Source organism: Schistocerca nitens, chromosome 7 (assembly GCF_023898315.1).
Source record: "Schistocerca nitens isolate TAMUIC-IGC-003100 chromosome 7, iqSchNite1.1, whole genome shotgun sequence".
Lineage (NCBI taxonomy): Eukaryota > Metazoa > Arthropoda > Insecta > Orthoptera > Acrididae > Schistocerca > Schistocerca nitens.
Window position 1 is genome coordinate 601,102,344 of NC_064620.1, and position 15,831 is coordinate 601,118,174.

At 42.4% G+C, this 15,831-nt stretch overlaps 1 long non-coding RNA gene and 1 pseudogene across 1 annotated transcript; both read left to right on the forward strand.

Annotated features, from left to right (window-relative positions):
* The first annotated feature begins 536 nt into the window (after nt 1–536).
* On the forward strand, nt 537–652 carry LOC126195870 (5S ribosomal RNA; annotated as a pseudogene).
* Nucleotides 653–3,186: 2,534 nt separating this feature from the next.
* LOC126195456 (uncharacterized) lies at nt 3,187–5,195 on the forward strand. Its single transcript, XR_007538612.1, has 3 exons — nt 3,187–3,703; nt 3,862–3,972; nt 5,072–5,195. It is a non-coding gene; the product is annotated as an uncharacterized LOC126195456 (long non-coding RNA).
* Nucleotides 5,196–15,831: the final 10,636 nt, after the last annotated feature.

Genomic DNA, 15,831 nt, shown 5'->3' on the forward strand with positions numbered 1-15,831 from the left:
AATGTACAACAGTAAAACTTTGACATGTATATCAAATATGTGAAATAATCTCATGGAAACGCCACCTCAAATTTGGTAGTTTTCACGACAGACCGTGAAATTGCTGCATTACTTACTTCGCAGCAGATAAACAAACTATTGACACCACTACAGAAACATATATAGAGCTTACACAGTGTTGTAATTATTGTTATAATTAGTGACAGTCGTAATGCACAAAGGAAAGACAGGGTGAAGTCTTCCAGCGTCTGTAAGTTCAGAAGTATGGCATCCAAGAATTAGGTGATATACAGACAGTAGGCTCAAGTCTAGTGCACCCATTTTAACTTCGTAAATTTTAATGGAAAGATGAGGGTGTGGGTGGAACAAGTGTAGCAGAGAAACCATGTTTTGTATCAAGTATCTACTCTCAATGTGGATAGTTAACCTTAACTGCCAAGGTGGAGTTGTATGTAGCACTCTTCATACACTGAGAATTGCTTCATCATTTTATAAAAGAGGTTGTTGGAAATAAGCAGTACCAATTATCTCATTGGGGCAACGGCCTTGCCGCAGTGGATACACCGGTTCCCGTGAGATCACCGAAGTTAAGCGCTGTTGGGCATGGTGGCAGTTGGATGGGTGACCATCCAGCCGCCATGCGCTGTTGCCATTTTTCGGGGTGCACTCAGCCTCGTGATGCCAATTGAGGAGCTACTCGACCGAATAGTAGCGGCTCCGGTCAAAGAAAACCATCATAACGACCAGGAGAGCGGTGTGCTGACCACACGCCCCTCCTATCCGCATTCTCAACTGAGGATGATACGGCGGTCGGATGGTCCCGATGGGCCACGTGTGGCCTGAAGGCGGAGTGCTAGTGCTAATTATCTCATTGACTCATTAACTCTCGGTTTATCTACAAACACTAAATATTCATCTTTCAGCATTTTGAAAATAAAAGTGTTCTAAGAACATTCTTTCTCATTCTAAAATTTATTTAGGTGCTAGCATTGAAGATGGGGGAAGGAGAGGGCGAGGAATGGCTGATATGTGATTTCACTTAGGGGTAATGGTCTCGGAGAGGCAGGGGACCACCTATTTCATTCCATTCAGTTATTTCTACTCTGAGGTTAATAAGTTTGCTGCATATCTCACAATAAACATGCAATATTTGAAATTTCGTCGGAAGGTATAGCCGCAGTGGAAAACGCCCTTATTTTAAGCCACGTTACTGTTTCTGACTAACGGTTTTCCTTGTACCACTATCTTTTTAGCCCCCCTTCTCCTGTTCCACTCTCGAATGGCGTGTGGGAAGAATGAATGTCTGTAATCCTCCGTATGGGTTCTGATTTTATCATCGTGTTCGTGAGACATAACATGTTGTCCTACTCTCAATGGAAACTATCCTCCCGAAATTTCTACGATACCCGTCTCTGCGATGCACAACGGCTCTTGTACCATCACCACTGACGTTTGTTAGGGGAGGGGGATATACGATGGCTCAGCTACGAGAGCAGGAGAAACGGAGGTGCATCCCCATGTGTGGTTGATCAGCTATCTTCAACAAAAGAATGAAAAGTTTACTTAACTGTTGTCTCTGATCTTCTACATCCCTGCATCCATTTTGGGAGATCCTGCAGTCACAATTGCTGTAATCACTGAGATACTGTGTACTGAATAGTCATGGGGAGGCACTATGACACGAGTCAGTCGTTGCCTGCTGAAGCTTACACATTTCGTTTGCTTCCTTACAGTCCCAGTTGAAATGGGTTCATCTCACCCCACATTCAAATGGCGTGCAATTTGGCTATGAGCGGACTGTCAGTCTCCCTGTAAGGTTGTGTGAAGGCGACGCAACTTTCGTACATAATGTTCTTCTAGTTATCATGTGGGTGGTTTTATCCATCTGGTTTCCCGAGTTCTTGTGTAATCTGTGATATGCTAGGAGCAGTGCATCTGGTACCCATTATCATCCCACGTTCCAAGTTTGTCATCTCGCAACATGCAGCCAGCTCCACTACGTGGCAGCCTCTAACAGACAGTTCAGATGCAGTGCCTACACCCGTACCATACGTAACATCTAGCCGAAAACTTCGGGAGTCATACACAGCACATCTTTAAATAGGGTAACCGTTCGCATAACTATTGGCCGCATAGTTTAGTTCACGTACCGTCCAAACAATGTGTGTGTGTGTGTGTGTGTGTGTGTGTGTGTGTGTGTGTGTGTGCGAGAGAGAGAAGAGACGCAGACCAGTCACGAGTCTCTGCTGTCTGTATTCCAGATGCAGATAGAGACCAGCCCCAGCAGTGCGTCCAGTTGGCAGCCGCTCTCCCCACCGCTACGTGCGGAGCACACAGCGGCGGCTGGTGCTGCGGGGTGCGGAGCCCCGCCACTGCCGTGACGTCACACTGCGGCTTTGCACTGCCGAGCTGTCCGTGGAGCGGTGGCTGTGCAGCAGTTGCGGCCCACCACAGTCTGGTCGTTTTACGACCTTTATAATTTATAAACTTTTGCAGTTTTCTGTGTTTTCCTGTTTGGCCCCGGACCTCGAGTGTCTCCGACGGCTGATAGCGTCGCCCTGCCAAATCTCCAGTCCAGCCCCACTTATAATTCCTCAGTTTATTGTGTTTCTCTGGGCTGAATGCCTTGTCGTTGGATCGACCAACGAGGTCCCCAAAATTCACTGTTATTCGACTGAGGACCACAGTGTAAAAGACACTGGGAGACTTTGAACTCGGTGGAAGTCACAGCGACTGGCTTCTCTGGTGGGGCCTGCCCATTCCACTCGTTCAGCGTTGCAGAGTCCCGTGCTTTCTGCACTCGTGGGGTCTTCACGAGGCAGTGTAGTGCTATGCAATGAACAAAGAACTTCATTATGATGATGCCGCCTGTCATGCAACAGGGAAGAAACATATTGAAGAAAAATATTTTGAAGGAAAAAAAAGGATTTTATATTTTGAGGCAGTCTCTGCCTTCGTGTATAAACAGGGACTTAAATTAATAACACGTCAACTGTCAACAATGTTACAAAAACCTTTAAAAACCAAGCATTATGTATCCCATAATTAATTAAACATAGCAACAATAACATTTCGTTGTATATAATGTCCCATATATTTAATGGTTTGTTAAAAGTTTTGTCTTGTTAAATATATCACAATATGAGAAGCTTTAAAGTTATTTTTTATGTATTTGTGTGTAAAATACTACCCAAAATAGTTTTCTGATTACATGGCACAAAATTTTTTAAGAGCAGTGTATGCGACATAACTCAGTTAACTGCTGCACATTTGTGTCAACGGTCACACTTCAGCAAACTAATCAAGTAATATCCCTCACATTGAAAACTTGCGAAACCTGTGCACAGTGAAATCTGTTTTCGAGGTGATATCAGAGATGATTTGTTACTAACAGGTAGTGATGGGCTAAACTGTGATTTTCCGATATCAGTGATTTCTGTGAATGCTACTTTTCAGTATCTGTTATTCTTAACTGTGATTTGTCGCAGTTAAGAGTCGCAGTTAAGGAACGAGGTCGTGTATCCCTCCGCCACTGCTATTTCTGCTACTTCCGTGATTTCTGCTACTTCTGTGACTTCTGCTACTTCTGTGATTTCTGTGACTTCTGCTACTTTTGCGATTTCTGTGACTTCTGCTACTTACCACCGGAAGAAAAGTTACAGCTGTCCACACAGAAAATCGCATCTTAACAAACCTGTCATTGGTAAGTATGTTTTACGGTTTCTCTTCCGATGGCTTTAATTTTGTATTAAAGAAACAACTGTGAAAATATTAATAGTGTAATTAATATGTAAGTAGCCGTACAGTACCGAAATAGTTCGTGTTTAGAAAATGAATTCTAACATATTGTTATGTTCACAGGTACCTGAACTACATTTCAGTCACTCAGTAAAGTAATAACTCAAAATATCATTGTCAACAGATCTGAAGAAATTGCCACTGCGTCTTTAGACCGTTTTCGTCAGACGAGAGGTTAGTTTCTAACAAGGGAACCTCCCCATCGCACCCCCCTCAGATTTAGTTATAAGTTGGCACAGTGGATAGACCTTGAAAAACTGAACACAGATCAATTGAAAAAACGGGAAGAAGTTGTGTGGAACTGTGAAAAAATAAGAAAAATATACAAACTGAATAGTTCATGAGAAGATAAGCAACATCAAGGAGACTGAGAGCGCAGGAGCGACGTGGTCTCGTGGTAGCGTCAACAGCTGCGGTACAAAAGGTCCTTGGTTCAAATCTTCCATCGAGAAAAAATTTTAATTTTTTATTTTCAGTTTATGTGACAAACTCTTATGTTTCCATCACTTTTTTGGGAGTGATTATCAGATCCACAAGAAAACCAAAATCGGGCAAGGTAGAAGAATCTTTTTACCCATTCGCCAAGTGTACAAGCTAGGTGGGTCGACAACATATTCCTGTCATGTGACGCACATGCCGTCACCAGTGTCGTATAGAATATATCAGATGTGTTTTCCTGTGGAGGAATCGGTTGACCTATGACCTGGCGATCAAATGTTTTCGGTTCCCATTGGAGAGGCACGTCCTTTCGTCTACTAATCGCACGGTTTTGCGATGCGGTCGCAAAACACACACTAAACTTATACAGTGAACGAACGGACAGATATTAACTATGCAAACATAAAGAAAGTAAAATTTTCACTCGAGTGAAGATTTGAACCAAGGACCTCTCGCTCCACAGCTGCTCACGCTACCACGGGACCACGTCGCTCCTAAGCTCATATCCTCCAGACGTTGCCTATGTGGCCGATGGACTAATCAGTTTGTATATTTTGCTTATTTTTTCACAGTTCCACACAACTTCTTCCTGTTTTCTCAATTGATCTGTGTTCAGTTTATCAAGGCCTATCCACTGTGCCAATTTATAACTAAATCTGAGGTGGGTGCGATGGGGAGGTTCCCTTGTAAGCGTTTCGATGGACTTAATTACTTCAGTGAGATCGTTCTTGCAAATGTGATATTCATTATAGCAAATATTAGCAATCTACTATCAATTATATTGCTAGTAATTAGTGACAGCAAAAATTGTTTAATAATCCTTGTGTTTTTGCAGACGCAGTTCTGACTCTGATTACTGGTTGTGGTACGTATCTATCCACATCAAGTCTGTTGAGAGAGACTCGTGAAGATTCAAGACAGCTCTTAGAGGATTTGCAGTTTAAAAGTGAAATAAGTGTGTGAATGATTAAACTGTGTTTTATTGAAGTTATTGTGCGATTTTAAAGGAATAATAAATGTCAAATACAGTGAGTGAATAATAAAAATCTCATTTTCCACATGCTTAAGCCGTCCTATACCCATAATTTTCCGCCACTTACTTATTGGTAAACACTTGTTTGGAGGGTGACATGCCGCCCCCCCCCCCCTTTCTCAACAATCTTGGTGTGACACTGACCTGTAACATATCCCGAAGTCTACAATATGCATTTTGAGGCTGTTGATATGAGACAGATCTTCCAGTTAAATCAGGAATAGCTTAAGTGCATTACTTGAAAGTAACACAGGAAAAGCTTACTGATGTAGGTGGTAGTAGTGTCGGCAAAAAGTTCTTGTGTGTGAAGTTGCCATGTAGAACACCGGGTGTAAAACTTTTCTCCCGAGTCTTGAACTGTGTCGGAACAAAAGTGAGGCATTCATATGACTGTTTTCATTTCTCTACACTTATACAGATGTCTGAGTTCTGCTGTGTTAACATTGCAAAGTCCTGTAGACATGTGGAGTATTAACCAAAACTGTCATATTGGAAGCAGAATCAAACACATTCGTTACGTTACTTGATATTTTCAGGAGAAAAAGGCAATGTTGCTTCTTATTAAAATAATACATTCAGAGTCACAGCAGTATTTGACCAACCATAACATGCTGAATGTGCATGTCGTCATATAATATGAAGGGCTTATTTCAATAGTGGTACAAGTCCATTACCTCCACTTTTCTGTCTATAATGCTTCTGAAATTAGTGATCCAAACAAACATAAATAAAGGTTCATCTCTAGCAAGAAGCCATATGCTTAAATATTTTTTGGTATCTCAAATGCAGATTTTTCAGTGCTCATTTAACTTTACGACTCTGTATCTCAAAATGAACAAAAATGGACTTGTACCACTATTGAAATAAGCCCTTCATATGCACACACAGCACATCAATCTCGTGAGGCACAAGGCTCTCATAACTAAGTACGTACGTCGGTCAACAGATGACACTAGGAAAAGTATGTTAACTGCGCTTTTTAGTTGCTACTTGCGACTCTTAGTTGCGATTTGTCACAGAAATCGCAATTTGACTCGGTAGCGAATAGCGTAGTATGAACTTTGCTCAACAGATGGCAGTGCTAACTGCGCTTTTTAGTTGCTAATTGCGACTCTTAGTTGCGACTTGTCACGGAAATCGCAGTTGGACTCAATAGTGAATCGCAGAGATGGGCGTAGTACGAACTTTGACCCACAGATGGCACTGTTAACCGCGCTTTCTAGTTGCTACTTGCGACTCTTAGTTGCGACTTGTCACGGAAATCGCAGTTAGACTCGATACCGTATCGCAGAGATGGACGTAGTACGAACTTTGGCCAACAGATGGCACTGTTAACCGCGCTTTTTAGTTGCTACTTGCGACTCTTAGTTGCGACTTGTCACGGAAATCGCAGTTAGACTCGATACTGTATCGCAGAGATGGACGTAGTATGAACTTTGGCCAACAGATGGCACTGTTAACCGCGCTTTTTAGTTGCTACTTGCGACTTTTAGTTGCGACTTGTCACTGAAATCACAGAAAGCAGTGCTAAATTCGACCAATAGATGGCTCACGTCTTTGAATGTGAAATACTACTTGCGACTGCTGTGACTGAAATCGCAGTTAGATTCTGTAAAGTTGCTACTGTGATATCTGTGACTTCTCAGTCACTGTGATTTCTAACAGATACGCGATTTCCTGCCCACCACTACTAACAGGTGACAGTCAGAGCTTTGACGTTATCTGTGCATCTCTTTGTAAGCGTGAAAACCGTACATTATGAACAAAAAGTTTTCAGCAGAACGTTGCATGTTTTACTTTACTTTATGGATGTGGTGCATGTAATTAAGATGAAAGACAACCTTTCATTGAAAACTTCCTGCAAATACAGCCACCATGTAGGCGAGCTAACTACAAATCAAATGACAGGTTAGAGGTGACAGATTCTGTAGCTGACATACCTCGCAATGGCCACCCAAAATTACTAACTACTGATGAAAATCTGCAACTCATTGCAAAGACTTTCATTCAACCATCCATGAAATCTGCAAGAAGAGGTTCTAAGCAACTACAGAAGTTCAAGTAGAATGTTAAAAATATTACATCGGAAGCCTATGCCGTAAACGACGTTATCATCATCGAAGACGTGAATTGTGTGTGTCGCCGCAGGGAAAGTGACTCTAACTTTTGCAAAACAATCATGTGGTCTGATACAGCATGTTTTAAGTCAAGTGGAAGATTTAACAACTAAAACTGAGTGTACTTGTCTTCTGAAAGTGTTGTTGAGGAGGTAATTCTTTCTAGAGGTTCGATTGATCTGGGGTATGCAGCAAAGCAGAGAACGGCCGTTACTTTATTGATGCGATCGTGATTGCTGTACCACGTCATGAAATGTTCAGAGAAGTTATTAATGTGTCACCTGTTGATTTAATAAGAATTTGAAAACATTTTTGATGATAATGGGAAGTCATATGACAAGATACGTAAATCAGTGTTTAAACGACGTGTTACATGCCTAAATAACAATGGAGGGACACTGGGAACATTCTGAGTAGGACAGATTACTTTGCATAAACTTTTAAAGATACAAAACACTGTAGTGCTTTTTCGGATAACGGACTTTTGTCGAACTCTGTATATAATTACGAGATCAGGAAGGAGACATACTCCTGAAATGGATGGATTCCCCATTTAACCAATCAGCTTTGGTCATGTGAGTGATGAACTACATCCAACACAATATCAACACTAAAGTTTGAGAAAACTGCATATCAAAACGAAACTGTGGTGCCCACATCTCTTTTTATGTTATTTAAACATACAGCATCAGTAAACGTTGTCCGTACACCCAGTGGACGAAAACTTTTAATCAGGTACATATAATAACTCAGCCTGACCATTTCGGACTTTCTTTCCAGAGGGGAGCAACACAATGGATTTGAATTCCTTCCGTCAGTTACCGGATAGTTTAAGTTTTATTTGCGGCGGCAGTGGCGTAGTGTGCTGACGTTGGCAATGACCGATGACTGCTGGGAAGTATGTGACTTTCATACTAACACAAACGTTTTGTTATGAAATATTTGCTTTAAAAGGATAATAATATTAATTTACTGAGCGTAGCTCATGGTTTTGCGGTAGCGTTTCCGCTTCCCGAGCCCGTGTCATGGAATCAATTCCCGGCGAGGTCAGGGATTTTCACCTACCCCGAGATGACTGGGTAGTGTTGTGTTGTCATCATCATTCATCCCCATTGCAGTCGGAGGAAGGCAACTGCAAACCACCTCCATTAGGACCCTGCCTTGTACAGCGGTGCGGGTCTCCTGCATTGTTCCCCTACGCTCTGTCAAGAAACATGGGACTTCATTTAAATTTAGAGGGCACAAGGGTACATACAAGAATCTGTCAATCACAGAGTAGAAAAAGCATTAATTATTTACTTCACACCCGGTCGTTGAAAACACTGACATACTACGCCGTCGTTGCCATAAGAAAATTTATACCATGAAACAGATTAACTTTCTGCAAGCTCAGATGTGTAGAGAAAATTTAAGTGATTTTGCGTGTCACCCATTCCACAAAAGTTCCGTGCCTTCACAAAGATTTGTAGTTGGGGTGTTATCTCTACTCTAGCTTTTAACTATGGACCGCCGATTCACTTCAGACGTCAAGAACTTCAAAAGTTTCAATAATACTTGATCATAAAAAAATCAACGTTGTCGTCGTGCAGTCAGATTCATATTCAAATTATTATTTCAGATATGCATTTACTTTAGAAAACTTGTGATGGTTAAATAAATAAATTCACACGTCCACAAACACATTTTATTTCAGCATAAGTATTACGTTAACACCGATGTTAGTCATATGACATCAAGATGAGAACTAACAAATCATCATTGCAATTTCCACTTGCATCATTGATCGACCATTATCATGTTTGTTGTACACAGTTAAATTAATTTCACCTTATGTGAATCAGAGCACCGTGACACACGCTGACAGAATCTTGTCACAGCGTGATGGCCTTCACTTGGTGTGCAACAGCGCCCAGCCTTCTGCTTGTTGGCAGCGCCGAAGATGCGCCCGACGTCTGTTACGGCGTTCACCTTCGACATGAAACAGATACGGAAGAATCTTTTAAAAACACAGTTGAATCTTTACAATCACACTGACAATAAACATACAAATAGTTGACGTACACGTATAACACATGCAATATATTATTACCTGCAAATCGAGTGGTAGGTGACATGTTGTAGCTTCATTTGGAGGTTTCAGAACTACGATTAGTTTCTGGAAACCCAACGGAAATTGCGCAACCATTCAGATGCACCAACGATACTTAGCATGATTCATTATCAGCTTTCAGCACCCATTTTTCAGGCGATGTCATTGTATGTGTGGTATGCATTAAAATCCATTTCCAAAAAGGAAAGATTTTTAAATATAAACTAAATTTGTTTTTCGTCAAATAGTCGGAATGAACGATATAGTTGGGGGAAGATTGCATTCATTAGCAGTTCTTTGTGTTGCAAATATATTTGCTTTGAATGTTTACATAGCATGTATTGTAGATGTAGTTGTTTGAAGGGAACTGAGGGCTTATAACGAGTATGTGAAAGAGCTGTGGTTAGGCAGCCACGATCAAAATTTTAATTCTTTACTAACTCAAGTCGTTCGGGAAATTTACCTACCTACCTTGTTGTTGCTTACTTATTATTTTACTGAACTCCTAATCCTAACAGTTTCGGTGGAGAAAAGAACACAAATGAAAACTGCGCTGGTTGCTATACCAGCAGCGCTTTTGTCGAACAGATTTTACCCTATGGGCACTATGGCACTGTCCAAATATCGCGTTCCCACACCACAGTAGAACGCTCTTCAATACTTCAGACACCACGCGCGGGGTAACCACGCAGTCTCACGCGCCTTGCCTTAAATTTGCTTCGGAATACTCAGTTGTGCGATATCATGTTGATTCTAACGTCGCGTCAAGCATTGTTGTGACTTCTGCATTGCTCTGTAACTAATGATTAATGACAGGGAATCTTGGTATGAATACTAACGATGGACTGGCTCTAGAAATGATTAAGGATTGTGTGTAAATTAACTCAACTTTCTACATCGCAGGAATGAAAATTTTATGAGTCCTGTAACTGTGTTTAGAAATTGGATAGTTAAGTACAGTTAACCATTTTTCAGTTACGTAGTAGATATTTTATTTTCTAATAAAATAAGTGTGAAGAATTTTTGCAGCTTGCTGCATTTGCCATTATCGTTTTGTTGCCTTACATAAACATTTTTATATCTGTATAATAACTGAACTGTGTTTGAATGGACTGAGACTAGGACTTAGGCAGGAATGGGCATTGAGGAGTGTCAGGAAATTTGTTAAAAACGTGAAACCAGGGGTTTCCTTCCCCGTGGCTGGAATTTATTGCTCTGTCATTTACTACCTAAGGGTTACATGTGATGATCTGTCGTGGCTACCACAGCCAGATTGATGGAGTATGATGCACAAGAGATGAGCAGGGAAGAACGTGTGGCAATGGGTGAGTGCTGGCGGACAAGAGAGTGGTCCCGTAAAGCTCCCAGCCTGACCCCTACCTCCACGTAACCATTCGATTTATTTATTTATTTATTTAACACGTATAGTTCCATAGGACCAAATTTAGGAGCAAATCTCCAGGTCATGGAATGTGTCAGTACATTAAATTACAACATAAAAGTAATAACAGACAAAAATAAATGATCATGAACCTGAAAAAAGTCAGTCCATAAGTCTAAGTAAATGCTATCCGCAATACAAAAGAATCAGCTTAATTTTTCAAGGAACTCCTGGACAGAATAGAAGGAGTGACCCACGAGGAAACTCTTCAGTTTCGACTTGAAAGCGCGTGGATTACCGTTAAGATTTTTGAATTCGAGTGGCAGCTTATTGAAAATGTATGCAGCAATATACTGCACACCTTTTTGCACAAGAGTTACAGAAGTCCGATCCAAATGCAGGTTTGATTTCTGCCGAGTATTAACCGAGTGAAAGCTGCTTATTCTTGGGAATAAACTAATATTAGTAACAAGAAATGACAAAATAAGGAATATACATATTGAGAGACCAATGTCAAAATACCCAGACTCATCAATAAAACGGTAGAAGGCATGAAAAGCTCCTTTGGACAGGCTATGCTGATACCTAAATGGTGGATAATCTAATGGAGGGCAATTTTCAGTAGAAGAAATCTTTGAAATTACTAAAAGGTGTAAGATGACAAAGTTCTGTAACAATTTGATTTATAAAATTTTGTCACAATTAGTTGGTATCACAACAAAAGTGCAACGGCAGGGAGATATTTCAGTTTCCTCTAAAAACTGTACAATTTCACAGTTCATTACCCCAGTGCTAAGTGACAGGTTAGGACACATGTAATGATTTGTATCAACACAACGCTGAAACTCAAGATATACTGGTCATTTAAACATTAGCGACATAAGGGAGGTTCGAATAATGTGGATTATTTTGAGGTGTGTGGCTGGTAGATACTTTTGCCAGCAGCAATTTCACTCATCCCCTCAGGGGTTCAGTATCCATTTGCTGGTATGAGGTTGGCAACTCCAGTGTTCCTGGTACCACTGCTAGTCCTCTATCACCGTAAGCTCCGGTTACACTTCCGCAACCACCGTGCAGCTCGGCAGTGGAACATTGTGCGTCTTAGGGAACGGGGATCTTGGCCTCACTGCCTGGTTCCCGAGGATGGAATAAACCTCTATAAAAATAAACCAATCCCAAGGTGTGCTGCACACTGATGAGATGCGTGGCTGTAAGGTGGAACAGTCATTAGCAGGCAACCTGTGGGGAACCTGCTACACCACAGTTGTATAAGACTTACTCAGGCATGTGGGGCTCTGTCAGAGTGGACCCTTATTTCCCCAGCTGCTCATGGAACCAGCACGGATCCTTCAAAATCTTCTCTTACTCCTTGCAGTGGAAAGTATGGGTCACTAGCAGGTACCAACACCCAGTCAAACAAGAGGGCTCGCGTAGCCAGTCCTTCAGACTTGAGCATCACACAGACATTCTCAGTATCGAGTAACATAATGCATGCCGGTGGTCGGAATGTGTTTATTACAATTAAACTGAAAGGGGGGAGCTTTGAGAAAGAGTCACATTTCTACATACAAGAAGGGTTAGAGGGAATTGCTGGAAGTTGCAAATCTGTCAAGTGCTTGTGAAATGGAACCATGTTGGTAGAAACATCCAATTCCAAACAAGTGAAAAACATCCATAAAGCTCAGTGCCTCACGGAGTATGCAATAGAAAATGAACTGAACACCAACTTGAAATACAGAAAAGGTGTTGTGACTTGGAGGGATCTGGTAGACATTTCCCAAGAAGAAGTGAAAGATGAGTGGTCCCAGGATGGTATCGCTGATGAACAGAATGTAATGAAATGGGTGAATAGTGATTTCATGAAATTGGACTCATTTATACTGACTGTCAGCAGCACAAAGCTTCCAGAGCATGTTAAGGCTGGTTTCTTCCGCCTCAGCATGCGGCCCTTATTTTCCTAACCCAGTACCCTGTTTTACGTGCCAGCACTTTGGGCACACCAAGTCAGGTTGTAAGGTAGCATCCACTTGTAGTAAATATGTTAAGGCCGCCCACGAAGGTGTTGGTTGTTCATCTTCACCAAAGTGCATAAACTGCTCTGGTGGTACCCTGTCTTGAACGGGAACTGTAGTATCTTTCTTGTAGAAAGGCAGATACAGGAAACAAAAACAACTAAATATATCTCATATGGAGAGACGAAAAACATCTATAAGGCCGTGCAGCGCCGAAGTTTGCTATCTCCTCTGCATCTGCTCTTAAGCAACCAGTTCAGAAGACTGGTGCTCGTACCCAAATGGAGATTGCTAGTGTCAACACCAGCACCTGTGTTTTCCAATGCCCTTGTGCCACTGCAGTTCCATGAAAGCTCATACTTCCTCACAAAACATCAGACAAGTCTGTTGTCACTAACATTGCGGAGCTCCCTGCTCCTCCAGAGGTCCAGTCTGATCCACCGTGCAGTGGCACCACTGCCTCTGCCGTGGTTTTGGCTCCAGAGTACACCCACGAATAAAAACCAAAGGCCAAGTGTCCACCATGGACAGAATTGGGAAGTAAACAGTCAGAAGATGTCAATGTCATACTATCTGACATCTCTCTTGACTCTTTGGTAAAACTAATGAACCTAGATGTTGGACTGGGGCAATCATCTCGCCCCAAGACAGCCCGCAGCCATTATGGGCTACCCTCCCCGGCAGAAAGACGAGGTGGAAGTGCAGCACCCTTGATAGATGGCTCCCGTATTACAGTGGATCATTAATGGGTTCAGGACCTGTGTAGAGGAACTTGAACTGCCAGTACAGCAATGCCCCCTGTGCCTGTGTTTTCAAGAAACACATTTTGAAGCCAGTGATGTCCATGTGCTACGTGGCTGTACTCTTCACCGAAAGGATGATTTGACTGGCGATAGAGCCAAGGAAAGTGTTGCTGTTTTGTTCAATAACATGCATCCCTCCATTGCTCTCTCCTTGGCTACTGAGCTGCAAGCACTTGCTAGTGAAAATAATTTGTCGGAACCCCACTGCTTGCTCACTGTGTCTACCTCCATAAGATGCAATATATTCTGAGGCTCTCGTAGATCTTGTGGAACAACTCCCGTGGCCGTTTCTCTTACTGGGAGACTTCAGTGCCCATCATATTTTGCAGAGCTTTACCTCTACTTGCCCTCAGGAATGGGTTTTGCAGAGCCTCATGACATCTCACGAAATGTGCATCCTCAACACAGGTACTCACACTCTTTTCTGCACTGCTACTGGGTCATTCTCTGCCATCGATTCTCTTTCTGCTCTCCAGCCCTCAAAGATTCTGTTCAGTGGAGGTCACTGACGACCACGCCCTATTCAATGTTCGCGTACTGGATGGAGTACTACCAGAAGAGAAGCCACCAACATGGATGTTCAGCAGGGCTAACTGGACACTGTTAAGCCAGTTGGTTGTGTTTGAACATAGCAGCGTCATCCAGGACTGGGTGGAACACACCACGCAAGTGATGCATCATGCCATTGACTTATCCATCCCAAAGTCCTCAGGACATCTTGGGAGGCAACCACAACCTCGGTGGGCAGACGAGTGCCGTTCAGTCATCTGGGACAGGCGTGCAGCTCTTCGACAATTTAAATGCCGCCCTACAGCAGACAACGTCATAGCCTTTCAAGTTGCAAGGGCCAGGGCTCAACATGTAATTAAGGAGAGCAAGAAATGATTGTGGTGAGTTTTCCTGGACGGTATCAACCTTTCCACTTGTTCTGTGAAAGTATAGGAAGCTATCAGGAGGATTTCTAGCAAATGCAGTTCTTTCCCGATAGTAGCAGTGCTGAAACAGGGATGTCTCCAAACAGCATCCGGTGTCATTGCTCAGATGCTGGCAGAGAATTTTGCACAAACTACTACAAATGCCAGCAAGGATCTGACATTTGGTCACTACCGCGCAACTGAAGAGAGAGGAAAATTGATGCTTCAGATCAAACAATTCCTAGTCTTACAATTACCCTTTCTCCAAGTGAGAGCTGGAATCAGCCCTTTCTGAGACTCGTGATACTGCAACCAGTCATGACCAAATCAGGTACTGCATGATTTGACATTTGCCACCAGTGTCAAAGGAAATCTTCCTTGAATGTTTTAATCTTATACAGCAGACAGGTAACTGCCCCAACCAGGCACATTTGATACCTTTCCTCAAACCAGAAAAGGACCACACATGTCCCAGTAGTTATCAGAGTATCGCCTTAACGAGCTTCCTAGGAAAGCACCTGGTGCGAATGGTTAACTGTAATCAGGTCTGGTTGTTAGAGGCCAGACAACTCCTTAGCCACCCTCAGTGTGGATTCTATATGACACTGCTTGGAGACACAGTATTCTCATGCAACTGCATTGATGGGGCTTACCTGGCCACTTCCCCATCTTCATATTGTCTTTTCTGTCTCAGCGACCTTTTTAGGACCCGAGTTGCTGACTCACTGTCAGATCGTTTTGAGCGGGAGAATGGTGCTCTGCAGGGCATTGTTTTAACTGTTACCCTCTTTACTCTAGCCATAAACAGTATCACATTTATGGTTACGGGTCCTGTATAGTGCTCCTTATTTGTTGACGATTTTGCAGTTTTCTGTTCCTCCTCTAGTGTTGCTACAATGAACCATTAGTTGCAACTCCCACTACAGAGGTTAGAGGAGTGGGCTGCAAAGAGGGGTTTTCAGTTTTCTGCAGATATGTGTGCGTGTTTATCTTAATCGTTCTCTTCATATTATTACTGTCTTGTGTATGAGGGCACCATACTACATTGTGGAGACACAGTGAGGTTTTTGGGCCTCATTTTTTACTCAAAATTATTGTGATTGCCAAACCTTAGAAACCTGCCAGCTGGAACCCTGGAGGTACTGAATATCATAAAGTGCCATATCCACAGGTCTTGGGGAGCAGACAGGGTGTATCTGCTCTAGTTGTATAGGGTTTTCATGCATCCGTGGCTGGACTATGGGTG